Source organism: Eptesicus fuscus, chromosome 12, assembly GCF_027574615.1.
Source record: "Eptesicus fuscus isolate TK198812 chromosome 12, DD_ASM_mEF_20220401, whole genome shotgun sequence".
Classification (NCBI taxonomy): domain Eukaryota; kingdom Metazoa; phylum Chordata; class Mammalia; order Chiroptera; family Vespertilionidae; genus Eptesicus; species Eptesicus fuscus.
Genome location: NC_072484.1, coordinates 6,031,863 through 6,049,124, shown reverse-complemented (window position 1 = coordinate 6,049,124; position 17,262 = coordinate 6,031,863).

Here is a 17,262-nt window from a genome sequence, read left to right as displayed (position 1 = left end):
AGAGAGAGAGAGAGATCAGTCTTACCCCTTGGTAACTCCATCAAATCTGTTCCCAAAGTGTCTGGTTCACCACTATGTCCAGTAAAAAGACCCAAGTAAGGAATGGAGACCTTAATCTTGTAGCATATCAATGATGGTTATGATCGATGATGAATGACTACCATTTATTGAGTGTTTATATTGTTCTCATGGATTATCTTCTATAACCATTACACTAACTAGTTCAACCACAGAAGGCATGAACTGGTGAACATAGAGTTAGAAAAATCTCTGAGTCAGACATTCTGCCTTGCTTCTAAACATCAGTTTAAAGAAATTCTACCCTTGGCTCATAAAGAAAATGAGCGAGTGATGCCAGAAACATAAGCTGGTTGTATATTGTGTCAAGCTTGGTACATTTACACACTGGAATACTATGCACCTATGATAAAGAAGGAGCTCTTATCCTTTGAAACAGCATGGAGAGACCTGGAGAATACTATGCTAAGCAAAATAAGCCAGTTAGAGAAAGACAAATATCACATGATCTCACTTATCTGTGGAATCTAATGAACAAAATCAATTGACGAATAAAATAGATCCAGAGACGTGGAAGCATGGAACAGACTGACAAATCTCAGAGGGAAGAGGGGAGGGAGGTCAGAAGAGACTAACCAAAGAACTTATATGCATACTAGAGGCCTGACGCACAAAATTTGTGCAGGAGTAGGCTTTCCTTCCCCCAGCTACTGGCAGCGGCTTCCCTCTGGTACCTGGGACCTGGGTTTCCCTCACCCAGCTTCATCCGGAAGGATGTCCAGAAGGATGTCTGGTCTAATTAGCATATTACGCTTTTATTATTATTATAGATATGCATAACCCATGGACACAGACTATAGTGCCCTAAAGGCCTGGGGAGGGAGTGGGAGTAGAGAGGAGAGGGGCAATGGGGGGAAATGGAGGACATCTGTAATATTCTCCAAAATAAAGATAAATTTTTTAAAAAGAAATGGATTTTGGCCCTTGTGAACCTTGGTTTAGATGCCTCTTCTATGTACCAGATCATGACTGTGGGATAATTACTTTCCCCTTCAAGTTTCTTGTGAAGATTATGTTTACCAGGAAAACCCCCAGGTGGGCTTGGGCTGCCTGTCACTGTGTCCAATAACGAAGGCAGGGTTGAATCATATAAGGTGTTTATTGAGAAGGCCAGCCAACCAAGAAGGCAGGGAGCTTACAAGCATTCAAATCCTGTCTTACAGCAAAGTGCGGGGGACAGGATTATAAAGGGGAATGGACGAGGGTGAGGGGGTGAGGCTGGGAATAGAATGCAGCTACATGCAGCCCTGGAGGTCCACAGATATCAGCTATTGTACTTAGTCATCAGGCGATGAGATGATGTTTTGACTCCTGGTGGGTCGGTCTGACCATGCTTATCAGGTCTGCTTGCTGAATTCACAGCTGAGTCACCTCCTCAATCGCTTTGCACAAGCCTTAAAAGGAAACTTAAGAAAAACTTAACCCCCTATTCACATAAGTATACGTGTTCTAAGATTTAAAATAATATGATTATTTTTCAGATTAATTCAGGTGTGCTATCTATCAGATTATAAGTCCTCCTATCAATTGCATGAGATCATATGTGTAAAGTACCTGCACATACTAACGTTTCATTATTAACACTTCTGAGAAATAATGGAAATGTACTTTCCCTTTTGCCCAGTAATTGAACTCTAGGGAATTTGTTTTCCCAAGGAAAAGTAACAAAGGGATAACCCTATATGCATAAATATGTTCCTTGAAGAATCATTTGCATTTATGCTATTTTTTAGAAAATGACTAAAGGTGCTTGTTATCTCTAACAGAAAAGAATTGAAGACAACCTTGTTGCTCAATATAACAGAATAGTGAAGGTAACTATGGTTCATTAATATGATGGAATATTATGAGGACATTAAAAATGATCATTATGAAAACAGTACAGTGATGGGGAAATGGTTCCTGGTGAATATATTCCAGAGAATGAGAATGCATGAGGATGTGCTGCTTCACAATTATCGGGACTATATTGGAGTCATTCACCAGGACACAGCTGGCACCTGGCACAAAGTAAACACCAGGGAATGCGTATGGCATGGACAATAAAAACATAGGACCAGACTTGGAAAGTCAGGTAAAAAATTTTAAGTGGTAAGGATGGTATTAAAGGATATTTTTCATTGTCTCTGCAGTTAAAAGGAGAGAGAAAAGAAGAAAGGGAGCAAGAAAAATAAAAAATGGAAGGAAAGAAGGATTGATTGATTTAAGCCTCTTCCATTTGTGATACTGAAAGCTACTATAACATAATATTAAGAGCCAAGACTTGCCCTCGCCGATGTTTAGAGCAGGGATGGGGAAGCTTTTTTTCTGCCAAGGGCCATTTGGGTATTTATAACATCATTTGAGGGCCATACAAAATTACCAACTTAAAAGTTAGCCTGTTGTAGGTGGTCAAACATTTAATTAAGTCACCCCTCATGCCTTGGCAGGTCCAGACCAAATGATTTCATGGGCCTTATACGGCCTGCGGGCTGGACGTTCCCCACCCCGGCTTACAGCATGCCCGAGCACTGAAGAGTCAGGGGTTCGACTCCAAGTCAAGAGCATGTACCTAGGTTGCAGGTTTGACCCCTGGCCCCAGTTGGGGTGCCTGTGGGAGGCAACCAATCAATGAGACTCTCTCAAATCAATGTTTCTCTCTCTCCCACTCCCTCCCTCCGTTCCACTCTCTCTAAAATATCAATAGAAAAAATATCTTCTGGTGAGCGTTAGCAAAATAAAAGCTGAGACCTTGGGGTCACAGGTACTTATATTTGAATTTCAGCCCCAACCACTCCGTTTGCCTGTCTGAACAAGTCAAAGAAATTATGTAATAACCTCTCTTAATATATAATGGGGTCAACAACAGCACTAACCTTTTGAGAATGTCATGAAAATTAAATAAGATAATTTATGCAAAGCACCTAGGATGACACATATTAGACACCCAATAATGGTAAGTGTTTCCAATATTACCATCAGCATCATTTTATCATCATAATAGAAAGCCGCCCAAGCTACTAACCTATGGCCTAGAAAACAAATAGTGATGAAACTCTCCAGCCAGACCCCTGGAAAGGGCCACGTGATAGTGCCGGGGACACTGGTGTCGAGCACCTGCCTGGAGCTCCTGAGTATCGGAGAGAGAGAGACACAACAGCCCTTCCAGTCTCAGGAGTGTGCTCTCACACACTCCCCGAACCAATGCATTTTCTCATCAAACAGACCAGCCGCCATGGCTCCATCCAAAGAAATAATGAGCATGCCCTGGCAGCCCTTGTTGTACTCGGTCTGTGAGGCAGTGACCTGGAGACAGGGCATCTCTTGCAGATTAATGGTTCACAAGGGTCATTACAGGTGCAGAGGCAGCTGCAGGGCCTGACTCCTCGCTCCCATTGTTAGCCTGCTCTTTCCACTGCCAGATGCCTCGTGCACACCGGGGTCTCCACCAGCAGGCGGGACACGCACGCAATAACAGGGTCTGCCTGCACCCGCGACACTTTTCATTGTGCAAAGCAAGGAGAGGGGTGGCTTTGGAATAAAATATTTATTTATGCTGGAAATCTTCACACAAAACCACCCTGTTCAGCCTACACCCAGGGCATGCCTACATCGCACAGCTGAGATGGCCTTCCGCTTGCCCAAATCCGTTCTCCTTCTTTGTATCAGAACACTGATGACACACTGAGTGGAACTGCGCTCCAGCACACGACCACGTCTCCCAGCCCTCCTCAAGCTTGGGTCACTACTGAGTGACAAAGATGTCACTTTGCAGGACAGACGTCTGAGAAAGCTCTTGTGCCCACCTTTTCCAGCTCCCACCTGAGCACCAGCGGGCAGCTCCTGGCCTCAGGAAGTGTTAGCCGGTGTAGCCAAAAGCTGGAGGAGCCAGCGTACCTGCTCGCTTAACCCCAACCCTCGTCTGCCTACCCATAGCCCTCTTTTACATCTGAGAGAGAGAGAAAAAAACTGTCAAGAACCATGAAGGGCCCGCTGTTTCAGACCCTTCGCATTTTGCAAAGCAAGGATAACAAGTGAGATAACAGACCCCTACACGCAAGATAACAAGTGAGCCTGCCACAGTTTCAAGGATTTGGCAGAAGACAGGAGACTCCCGGGTCAGAGACAAAAGACTTTCTTATTCACACTCAGCAGGCAGCATGGATGGTTGTGTCAAAGCAGTGAGGGGCAGCCCGGGGGCTCAAACTTAGGAAACCCGGCTTTTTATAACAGGCTGTGAGCAAACCTGTCCCACCTTTACCCTGAACAGAGACGTTATCTTTCTACTGCACAGCAGACAGATCTTCCCTGTGCCCCGGAGGGAGGCACTATCTCTACCTTCCCAGGCTGTTTGCAAAGATATCCTGGGGAGGACACTGCAGAACCAGCTGTCAGCGCCTCTGCTTGCAACCCCTGCAGAACCACCTCCAACAAGAACCACCTATTTTGTTTAAGCGACTGTTATTTCCAGTCTATATCACTGGCCACTGAATGGAAATCCTCACCAGTTCTTCCAGGGGCTGCACCACCTTGTCATCTTCCTTTACACATAACGGACCGCTGGTCACGTGAATGTCTTCTAGATTCACGTAGGGCAGCAAATAGCACATGGCTAACTCTGGAACCACGGTGCCTGGGGTCTGATCCCAATTCCACTGTTCACCTGCTGTGTGACTTAAGCAAGTTACTTAACCATTCTGTGCTTGGTGTCCTCATCTAAAAAGTAGGAATCCTAAGAGCAGCTAGCTCACAGCAGTGGTGAGAATTAAAGGTAAGTAGAGAAGAGCATGGTGCTCACAAGAAAATCAGAGTTTGAATCCCAGCTCCACCACCTGTGAGCTGAGTGATCCTGGGTAAGCATCTTAATTAACCTCTTCCAAATGTCTTCGTCTACAAAGTCACATGTCCCCTCAGAGAGCTGTGGGGAGGCAAAAAGGTGATGTGTATAAAATGGGTAGCGCAATGCCTGGCACGAGAGAAAACTCAACAAAACAGCCGTTGTTGTTGCTACTATTGTCCATTCTGTGTGAGATTTAAAATCTGTCCTTTAGTGGTTTAGAGACATCAGCAGCCCTCTGTACTTACTTTATCACAGGAATAATTTCAGTCAAACATTACTAAATTTCTCTGATTGCAGACCCCTTTAATCTTCTGGTTTTGTTCTGACAGAGGTCACCTGGGGTCATCCCAAACTCATCAAATTCACATCAATTCAATTGCATCACAGAAAGATACAGGTTCTCAGACTAACCGTTTTATGCTGCTGAATCGTGAAAAAGATTTGGTCTTTCTTCTTTTAAAAGGTCTCTGAACTCCATTTGCTCTAAATAATACTTTATGACAAGAATCCAAGTGCTAATTGAAAGCATTTCATTCTTCATATATTAAATAAAAATGAGATCTGGAATCCCTCATCCACATTAAAATCCTCCAATGCTATTCACATTTTTAATATGAACCGAACATACTGCAACAATTACAGGAATTTGAAAGTTTAAAGATTTTATAGATTTTCTTAAAGTAAGATTGATGTGAATTATTTTTTAAATACAACATTTACTAGAATGTCACTATAGAATTTCTTCATTCCATCACATCTTTTTGACAGCTGAGAAAGGTCTCCTTCATACTTCTAAATTAGATCCTGTAATAAATACACAATCTTGACTTGAGACGGGTTTATTACATGACCAAAACCCCCAGCAGTAAGCAGAGCATTAAGCGGTGAGCGGAGAATTAAGCAGTGAGCGGAGAATTAAGCAGTGAGCTTGGCATGTTTTCCAACGATGTGCAAAGCCCTGCAAAGAGCAGCATGTTCGGTGAGAGAAGGATTTCCATTTATAAAAGTGCTTGGATGGCTTTTCATCCGGTCCTAGCAAGCTCTATTCCTCACCACTTTTCTGACATCACCAGGCCGAATTCTCAAACTCACCAAAATAAATCTGGAGTAACTTCTGCTAATATATTTTTTTTAAGTTTCAAGGAAAAACAACTCTACAAGAGCACTGAGGTTTACCATTTTTAGGCCAGGGAATCCAAGTAACAAAAATTATACCAGAATCAGACACAATTCCACAAGCATTTGAGGATCAGGGATATGAATGTATCACATACAAGGAGTTCATCCTTCATCATCTGGCAAGCTCCTCCTTGATTTCCTTCAGCTCAGAGTAATCCAGACTTCATCTTCCCTCCAGTGTCATCACAAAGTGCCCTAAGCACATCTCAACTGTGGTGAGGGCCTGGGGACTCTATTCATTTGTAATGTCACTAACCACTGTTAGTCAATTTCCTTCTAATCTCTCTTCTTTTTTCTAAACTTCCTGGAATCTGTCCTAAAGAAATATTTTTAAGTGCACCAAAATATTAGAGTTAAAGAATTTAATAAAAAAAGGAAAACAATAAAAATTTCTAACAATGCAGAAGGTACATACATCCCTTTAACAGATTATTATGAATGTAGCCAATAAAAATCACATTTTCATACAATATTTAATAACGTATGGAAATATTCATAGCATAATGTAAAATACAAAAGCAGTAGAGAATACTTGATATTCATATCATCTTAACATTGTTATACATACAATATATGTATGAATACATGCATAGAATTGTGTGTTTCTTTATTGTAAAACAAGGTGGCTTGAAAATCGTGCACTGGGAGGGGAGGGCATCTCTCAGCCCAGCCTGTGCCCTCTTGCAGTCCAAGAGCCCTCAGGGGATGTCCGACTAATGGCTTAGGCCCCTCTGTCCATGGGGAGCAGGCCTAAGCTGGCAGGGGGCAGGGCAGGGGGGTGAGGAAGAAGACTGCTCAACTGAAGCCAGGCTCACTGCTCCTTAGCTCTGTCCCTGCTCCCCGCCCACTGGTGGAGGGGGGGCTAAGCTGAGCCAGGCCAGCCCGGGGAGGGGCCCTGGAAGGTTGAGGCACCACAGTCGCGCCCTGTCCCACCTCTGTGGAGGCGCCGGGACCACACCGCCCCCTCTCCTGCCACCTCTGCAAAAGGTGCGGCACACCGGTTGTTCTGGAAGGTCGTTCCACCATCTGGTCTAATTAGCATATTAGCTCTTCATTATATAGGGTAGGGTAATGCTACCCAAACAATGTAAAAACTCCAAAGAACTTCCCAGAACTGGCATTTGCAAGGAAACTGTTATCTGAACCAAAGTCTTGCAAAGTAAACTCAATTATCCAGATAGTCCTGGGAAGGGGGAATGCTGCTTCCTCAACAACTTGGTTGTCAGAGTTACAGAATAAGCCACGCCCTCGGTACCGTTTACACCAGACTCAAGCACGCAAGAAAATATGCAATACACAAACTCAACAATAAGTCGAAACTAGACAAAATGCAAATATTCCCGAATGAACGTGAGATATATTTTAGGGACTTGGAGCCTTGAGAACACTAACAAGCCTCATGCAGAGAGGTAGCACAGCTTCACTGGGAGGAGCAGGTATGACTGACAGCCACATGAGCAAGCCCCATAACCTGAGCTCAGCCTCCTCTTCTAGAAAATGGGCCCAAAATGCCCCATCCTCCCTGCCTCTCGGGGTTACAGCAAAAATCAAATGAGTTGGCACATGCAAAACAAATTTTTAATTTACGAATCTCAAGTCCAATGTGAATTCTTTTGTGTGTGGTTTTACTACCACAAACAATTAGTAGCCACATTATGTATCTCTGATCATTTAAATTTAAATGCACCTAAATGCTTTGGTAGGAAGGAAATGTGGAATTTTTGGAATTCAAAGGGCAAACTAGCTAATAGTAGTGACTATTCTCAGATAGTAATCAACTGTAACCACAACCACAGAGGTGGATGGACTGATTTCAGGACCCTTATCCCAAAACCTGGCCCTATTATGGCTGGTATATTAGAAAACCCATTGACTATAAAGTCCCACAAACCCGAGTTTTTATTTCCAGCTATGTGACAAATAATGCATCATTTAATTTCACTAATTTAACCCAGTTTTAACCCTTGTTGATCTCCTCCAGGGTTGTGATAAGGAATAAATGAGATAAGGAATGTTGCATCCTTGACATGAAATAGGTACCAATGCATGCTCACTTTTGCTCTTGATACTGACTTAGAGTTCCATAAACTTTGTTCTAAATCTTTGTTCTCTGATCAATGACACTTGTGAACAACCTTTTACACATACAGCATCAGCATAGGGTTGGGGATAGACAGAAAGGGAGGCACATACCCCCAAAGGTCTAGACCAGGGGTCCTCAAACTTTTTAAACAGGGGGCCAGTTCACTGTCCCTCAGACCGTTGGAGGGCCGGACTATAGTTTTTAAAAAAAACTATGAACAAATTCCTATGCACACTGCACATATCTTATTTTGAAGTAAAAAAGCAAAATGGCAAAAACACCCGCATGTGGCCCACGGGGCCGTAGTTTGAGGACGCCTGGTCTAGACACACACACACACACACAAAATCAATGTCTTTTAGAAACAAAGAGAACATCCAGAAGCTCCTAGGTAAGATGCATACAACTGTGAAATATGTCATGATCCTGTTTGTTCCAGAGCTCTATCTGACCAATCAAAATTAAGTAATCAAAAAGAAAAGCACCCCATAGGAACCTTCTCCAGGGATACACTGTTTGGGGCTCACTGGTGTCCAACACTGAAGGCCAGCTGCAGGTTCCCTTATTTCCGAGGACACAGAGCTGAACAAGGGCGAGATTCAAGGTGAAACCCTGCTCCTTTCCTGGGGGCAGAGATAACCGCAAATAGAATACAGTGACACCGTGCAGGTGGGACTGTTATATTCTTTTAAAAATTGGGACCAGCAGGAAGTTGATGACTCCTAGGTAAATGTGACAAGAACTGAAAACACAGTAGGATCTAAATGCATCCAACTGGCAGGCTCAGTAATATCCTGGCATGATCTGTTTTTCACAAAAGAGTACATTTTCTCCCCATCTCTTCTTACCCTCATTTTCTCCTCTGGGGATTCTCACCAGCCACGTCTGCATTGATTGTCCCTGATTGGGATGTCAGTCACCCCAGAGGCCCCGCCCCCGAGGGCCATTTTAAGCAATGTATTCCGACCATAGGTGGCGTTCATGGAGAGAGCAAGTTCTTAATAGAATCCGGGAAGATGTTCTTTGGCAGAAAGTGATCTCGTCGACATTTTTCATTATGATAGATGCGGTACTACAGCCGTTATAAGAAATTTCAAGCTGTGCTGCGGCTTGCCGCCAGTGTTATAAATCACTCGCTCGGATATTAAAGTCTGCGGAAAGCCACTAAAGGGCGGGAACACCTCATCTCCTATTTACAGACTAGGTATAATTCGGTATTATTCTTACAGGTTCAAGGTGGCTTCGAGAATCTGTATTCAGTGCTTACGTTCGGATCAGCAGGTCACGTTCCATCACTGCCCACATGGGAAGGGACAGCCACGTGGTGAGTGGACATTTTCTGCTGTGAGTCCTGGGGTGAGAGGGAAAGGCTGTGGAGGACAGAGAGGCCCACTGCCATTGGCCAGATACGCTGGTAATGGGATTAATTAATAAATTACATTGGGAGCAAGTCTATGCACTGATGCAGTTTAGTTTACTCACGTGGAAATCCACGCGGATGCTGGTTTAGCTTCATCTACCTTTATAAGCAATGGGAATATCTATATGCTATAATTTCAGTTGGGCTGAGAAGGCCCTGATGTGGGATATTCCAAATTTAGGGATGTCCTCTCTCTCTTTAAACAATACTGGGTTGAGGATATTTTAAACACAACACCTTAGAAATGGCAGGGAGAGGCAAAGAGCCAGGATGGAGTTGCACCGCCCTTTTTCCCTATCAAAAGCAAGGATCTAAATTCAGCGCACACTGCCTTTAAGCCTCCCCATAAAGGTGGGACTCCTCATGCTCACAGGGTCTGACCCACTGTGGCTGTTGATGGAGGTGGGGAGACGGTAATGGCTGAGGGGATCTCCCCACCATCTGGACCAGCCTCTAAACCAGTGGCTGCCACGTGGGGGCATTCTGCTCCCCAGGCCCAGGCCGCAATGCCTGGAGAAACGTTTGGTTGTCAGGACGTAGGGGATAGGGATGTTACGGTTTCTAGTAAGTAGAGACCAGGGACATTGCCAAACATCAGACAGTGCACATGGTAGCCCCCAAAACAGAAGTGCTCCAGCCCCTGTGGGGAACGCCCTGGCCTAGAGTTCACCAGGCAAATCCTCCAGCCAAGAAAGTGATGGTCTGACTTTTATTCTTATGAAGAGAAGAATTGTGAGCCCTGGATGCTTCTGATTCCAGTCTCATTTCCATCACTTGGAACCTGGCTCTGTTATTTACAGAAACATAAGAGCCTTACATTTCTAAGCAAAGGCATGTGAGCACTCCTCATTTTCTCCATCAAAGACCTTCCCAATTCTGTAGGGGAAAAATGCAGTGACTAGAACTTAAGACCAATGGTCATAAAAGGGTTAATATCCAAAGTACATAAAGAACTCATGCCACTCAACAGCAACACCACAAGTCTGATTTAAAAATGGGCAGAGGCTCTAAATAGACATTTTTACAAAGAAAACATACGGATGTCCAATAGGCACATGTTCAATTCCTTAATAAGGGAATGCAAGCCAAAACCACAATGAGATATCACCTCACATCTGTTAGAATGGGTATTATAAAATAAAAAATAAAAACAGAAACAATATGTTTTGGAGAGGATATAGAGAAAAGGAGACCCTTGTGCACTGTTGGTAGGAATGTAAATTGGTGCAGCCACTATTGAAAACAGGATGAAGATACCCAAATAAAAAAATAGAACTACCATATGATCCAGCTAGGGTATTTATCCAAAGAATACAAAACACTAATTCAAAAAGATACATACACCCCTATGCTCATTGCAGCATTATTCACAATAGCCAAGATATGGAAACAACCAAAATGTCTGCTGATGGATGAATGGATAAAGATGTGGTACATATATACAATGGAATACTACTCAGCCATAGAAAATAATGGACTACTGAGGGTATGATGCTAAGTGAAAAAGCCAAGATAGAGAAAACAAATACCATATTATTTCACTCAGATGTGGAATTAAAAACAAAACAAAATAAAACAAACTCACAGACACAGAGAACAGACTGGTGGTTACCAGAGGCAAAGGGGGTTGGGAAGTGGGCAAAATGGGTGAAGGCAGTCAGCTGTAAGGTGAAGTATGGTAACTAGGCTTTTATTGGTGATCACTTTGTAGTGTTTATAGATGCCGAAAATAATCCTGTACACCTGAAACTTACACATTTTGTACCATTAAAAACAAAAAAACAGTGAAAAACTATGAAGCATTTAAATAACCTTTATAAACAGCATGGTGCCTTTTCTTAAACATCAGTCCCACCAACTCCTATCCTCTTCGATCTGGGAGAACTAACTGGCCTCCTGGCTCCTGACCACATACACCACGCATGTTCCTGTCTCAGGCCATTTGCATCTGCTGTCCAGGCACCTACACCATTGTTCCCTGAGACACCCGAATGGACCACTCCCCTCATTTTACCCAAATTTCACCTCATCAGAGATGTCCTCTCGAGCTCCAGTGGACAAGAGCACTCCTGTCACTCCATTCCTCTACTGTGCTTTCTTCTAACTTCTTCACGGCCCCTACATGCTATCACATATGGATTTTTTGTTTTGTTTTGTTTTATTTTAAATATATTTTTATTGGTTTCAGAGAGAAAGGGAGAGGGAGAGAGAGAGATAGAAACATTAATGATGAGAGAGAATCATTGATCGGCTGCCTCCTGCACGCCCCCCATTGGGGATGGAGCCCACAACCCGGGCATGTGTCCTTGACCGGAATTGAACCTGGGAGCCTTCCGTCCGCAGGCTGACGCTCTATCCACTGAGCCAAACCAGCTAGGGCTGGATGTGTTTTTTGCTTGTTCTTTGACTAGCCTGTCACCTTCCAAGGGCAGACTTGGTTTTATTCACTAAGTGTACCCCCAGTCCTTCAGGACTCCCTGGCATATAGCACCTGCTTAATAAATATGTAAGGAATAATTGGGATCTGGAAAAGAGGAGATGAGGAAGGAAAGGAGGGGAAAAGGGAGGTGAGGAGAGGATGGGAAAGAGAAGGAGAGAGCGGAGAGGAAAAGGAACAGGATGGGGAGCAGCAACAGGCAGCAGCACCACTGAGCGCTGAGTCCTGGAGCATGTCTCACGGTCTGTCCCCGTCTCCCTGACACAGGACATCGCTCTCTGGCTTCTGAAAGCAGACCTTTCCCTCCCACAGCTGCTCTGTCAGAAACCGAGGCAAACACAGCAGCTGAGAGGTGGAAAGGTTCTAGGGTACCCGGTTGCACTCCTCTCCCACTCCCCCCCCCCCCCGCTCCCCCCATGCAGAGGAAGGAAATTTCTCCTAACTGCCTGCAGAGGGAAGAGAGGTGGGATTCCCAGCTTTCCTGGCCACGGTCCCATTGAAGTAGTCACCGATGGCCACAGATAGTCTAATTCCACCACAAATGCCTGGCTGGCTTTCAGTTGTTGGCACGCTGGCATTTTCTGCTTTAATAGCTGGAACACAGAAATCTGAGTGGAGTTCAATCACAAGCCTTGAATAAAATGAAGCCTTTAATCATGAAGAAAATCCCCAGAGCAAGCAAACAAGCAGGTTTTATACAATTCTATATATCCAGGGTCTCAAGATATTCTCCAAGGAGATGTTTACGGAAATTGTAAATATCTACAATAAGTCTACGTCTTTGGGGCTTAGAGAGCCTCGGCTCCAGTGAATGAAAGTGGAGTGCAAACCAGAGGAGCCTTGAGTGCCTGGAGCACCTGCTGAATGGCTCGCCACGGGACTCCGGTCCAAATCACGGGGGGCTGTCCAACTGGGAGCCCCCACAGGCTCTGCGCTCCCAGGAGCCTGTCACGGGGCTGCTGATCTCCCCCCTGGGGTGGGTTGGTTGGTTGCTCTGTCTGTCTGCTGGCTCTCCGCCTCTCCAGTGACTGAGACCATTTATAGTGAATCTGCATTTAGCAGAGCCTCAAGGCGGGTCAGGGGTTTCTGGGGCTTCTGCTTGGTGGGAACAGAGCGGGGAGGGACATGGTGACACACCCGGAGGCCCCTAACTGAGGTCCAGGGCAGGTTTTGAAGCCTGGGGCAGAGAAAGGATGGGGTTTTTGGGTTTTGGGTTTTGTTAATCCTCAACCGAGAATATTTTTCTCCATTGATTTTTAGAGAAAGTGGAGGGGAGAGAGGGAGGGAGAAGGAAGAAGAGGAAAGAGAGAGAGGAAAGAGACACATCAATTGATTGTCTCTTGCATGCGCCCTGAGCCATGGAGAGAACCTGTACATGCCTTTCATTACATGGGCCAGCACTCTAACCATTAAGCACCACCAGCCATGGCGAAAGGGACAGGTATTTTTATTTGTTTGGGGGGGTTGTTTTGTTTTTTAAAAATTCTTTATTGTTGAAAGTTTTACATATGTCTCTTTCCCCCCCCCCCATCCCATTGACCTATCCCCGTCCACTCCCACACCCTCACCCCCTACTGTCTGTGTCCATTGGTCATGCTCATATGCATGGATACAAGTCCTTGGGTGATCTCTTACCCCACCCCACTCCCATCCTCCCCTGCCTTCCCTCTGAGGTTTGACAAGCTGTTCGATGCTTCTATGTCTCTGGATCTGTTTATGTTGTTCATCATATTCCACAAATGAGTGAGATCATGTGATATTTATCTTTCAGAAAGGGACAGTTTTAAATCTGCCACTTAGGATCCCTCGGCTTTGTGAGCAGTAAGCCAGAGACCCAAACCCTTTTGCAAACCGCCTCTGAATAAGGCAGCAAATGGGGCTTGGGAGCTGAGGCTGGATGTTCCATTACAAAGAGCAATATTCAAGTTAGAGACTTTTTTATTTTCAGGGAAAGGCTCATTTCCTACAGAGAAATTTTACAATTTGTATGGAGCTCTTTAATAGCATCTAATTGATGGATTTCAATTACAAAGGAACAAAAAGGAAGCGGGCTGGAGATCCTTACTGTGTCCTGGAAATTTTCTTATCATTAGAGGAGACCCAACCTTCGCCCGAGTGCGGAATTTCACTCCTCTACCCGGAACATGATTAAAAAGAGACCTGCAATATAATGAGAGAAATACTGCCGGGCCAGCGCACACAGAGCGGGTTTAAAATAAAGCGTGAATTATTCTCAGCTACAGAGACCGGAGACTGGGAAAGAGGAAGCCAGGAGGACAGTACAAAGACAAATAAAAACCTCTGCCCAGAGACCCCACATATTCTCTGAACCCCAGCCCCTCTATTGAGTGTTCATCAATATTTAATTTCCTTGTTTCTCTTATCTTTCCATTCCCACAGCCCTGTGTCCTATTCAACTAAATGGTGCTGGTGTCATATTTTAGACACTAATAAAAAGTGTGAGGCTCATACCCGTGGTGACCTATTGTTTGTTAATTGCCTACTATGTGCTGGGTTCTGAGAATAGGAAGATAAGGAAGACACAACCCCCAGCAATGACTAGGAATCCAGCTCTGGAGCCAGAAGGTCAAGGTTTTGTTCACTTTCCTATTCTGACATCAGGTGACTTTTCTCGTTTACAAAAGGCAGATGATAACAATCTGCTTAGAGTCCAGCAAACATAAGCATTAACATATGTAAAATACTTAGAAGAGTGGCTGACATACATAGTCAGGCCTCTGTCATGTTTACTATTATTTTTCTAGGAAGCTTCAGACCAGTACAAAAAAGAAGCAAGAACAACAATCCCAACCCTTTGTGATAAATCCCGTGATATTGATCAGCAGGGGAGCTTTGAGAATGCAAAGAAGAGAGAGAAGTTGAGCTGGAAAAAGGAAAGATGATTCTTTTCTTAAAAAAAATTTAAAAAAAAAATATATATATATATCCTCACATCCTCACCCAAGGATATTTTTCCATTGATATTTAGAGAGAGTGAAATGGAGGGGGAGAGAGAGAGAAACATCTATGTGACAGAGACACATCCATTGGTTGTGTCCCGTATGCACCCTCCCCCCTTTTCTCCCTTCCCCCATTCTTCCCTCCCTCCTCCTCCCACTCCATGGAGCCTGCACATGAGGTATGTGCCCTTAACCAGAATCAAACTCCATACCCTTCAGTATGTGGGCCAACACTCTATCCACTGAGCCAAACCGGCTAAAGTGGAAAGATTTTTCAATAAGAGATGAAACCTCATAGAAATTAAGAAAAAAAAACCTGCCCAGTTGCTAGTACCTCTCCACAGATTTCCACTTCTGCCTAAAGAATGAAGGTTTTCTCTACGGCTCAATCCTTTTCTCATGACTAAATACTTGAAATTAGCTAAGAGAGAAGATCTTAAATGTTCTCACCACACACAAAAATACAGTAACTATGAGAGGTGTTAATTAACTTGATTGTGGCCATCATTTTATAACATTCCCATATATAAAATCATCACATTGTCACACCTTAAAAAATTAGTGTAAATATATACAATTTTTATTTGTCAACCATATCTCAATAAAGCTGGGGAGGAAGAACCAAGTAAAATCATGTTTATGAGAGAAGTTTATCCTTCTTGCTCCAACTTCATAACGTATCTTTAGGTGGCTAGTTTTGGCCCAGGTGGTACCGTCAATGGGTCAGAGTATGGAAATGGATGCGGGACTGCTGGGTTTTGTAAAATCCCAATTTTGTCAGTTACTGGTTCTCAAACCTTGGCTAAGTGACTTAACCTTGTGGTGACTCAGTTTCCTTATGGGTAGATAGGGACATAATAGTGACTTCCTTTGGGGTGGTAGTGAGGATTAAATAGATGCAAAGCATTTAAAACAGTGTCTGGTATGGTATAAGCCCATATGAACAGTGATGGTGATCATTGCTTTTTTTTTAATGTATATTTTTATTGATTTCAGAGAGGAAAGCAGAGGGAGAACATCAATGATGAGAGAGAATCATTGATCAGCTGCCTCCTGCACGCCCCCTACTGGGGATGGGGCCCACCCAGGCATGTGCCCTTGACCAGAATCAAACCTGGGACTCCTCAGTCTTCAGGCCGATGCTTTATCCACTGAGCCAAGCCAGCCAGAGCAATCATTGCTTTTGAAAATTAAAAAATGACAGGCCCTGGCCAGGTAGCTCAGCTGATTAGAGCATTGTCTGGATACGCCAAGGTTATGGGTTCAATTTCCAGTCAGAGCATATGCAAGAATCAACTAATGGGTGCATAAATAAGTGAAACAACAAATCAATGTTTCTCTCTCTCTTCTTTGTCCCCTTCCTTTCTCTCCTCCCCCCGCCACCCCCAAGAAATAAATAATATATTTTTTTAAAAAGATGGCATACCCAGAATCAGAAATTACATTTTGGTCTCTAGAAACCTGTTGACCATCATCAGCTCTTTTTGTTAATAGCTTTAGTTATAAGTAACATACAATAAATGGCCATTTATTATAAACTAGAGGCCTGATGCACAGATTCTTGCCACTTCCTGGCCTGTGGGGATCGGGCCAAAACTAGCAGTCCAACACCACCTGCCACCCCTGCCTGCCGCTCCTGCCTGCTGCTCCCACTCATCCCAGCCCTGCTGCGCCTGCCATGGGCTCGCACCCAGTCAGTCCCAATAAGGAGAGGCCCGCACTGCCACAGAGGCGTTCACCAGCTGTGAGCCTTGCGTCTGGCGCCCGTTGGTCAGCTGAGTGACATTCCTGCTGTGGGAGCACACTGACTACCAGGGGGCAGCTCCTGCATTGAGCATCTGCCCCCTGGTTGTCAGGGTGCATCATAGTGACCAGTCGACCAGTCATCATTCGGTCATTCAGTTGCTTAGGCTTTTATATATATAGACTAGAGGCCCAATGCACAAAATTCATGCACTTGTAGGGGGCGTTCCTCAGCCCAGCCTGCGCGCTCTCACAGTCTGGGAACCCTTGGGGGATGTCCAACTGACCGCTTAGGCCCGTTCCCCACAAGGAGCAAGCCTAAGCTGTCGGTTGGACATCCTTAGCGCTGCCGCAGAGGCTGGAGAGGCTCCCACCACTGCCACGCCACTCGCGAGCTGTGAGCCAGGCTCAGGGCTTCTGGCTGAGTGGCGGTCCCCCTGTGGGAGTGCACTGACCACCAGGGGGCAACTCTTACATTGAGCATCTGCCCCCTGGTGGTCAGTGCACAGCATAGCAACTGGTCGTTCCGCTGTTCGGTTGATT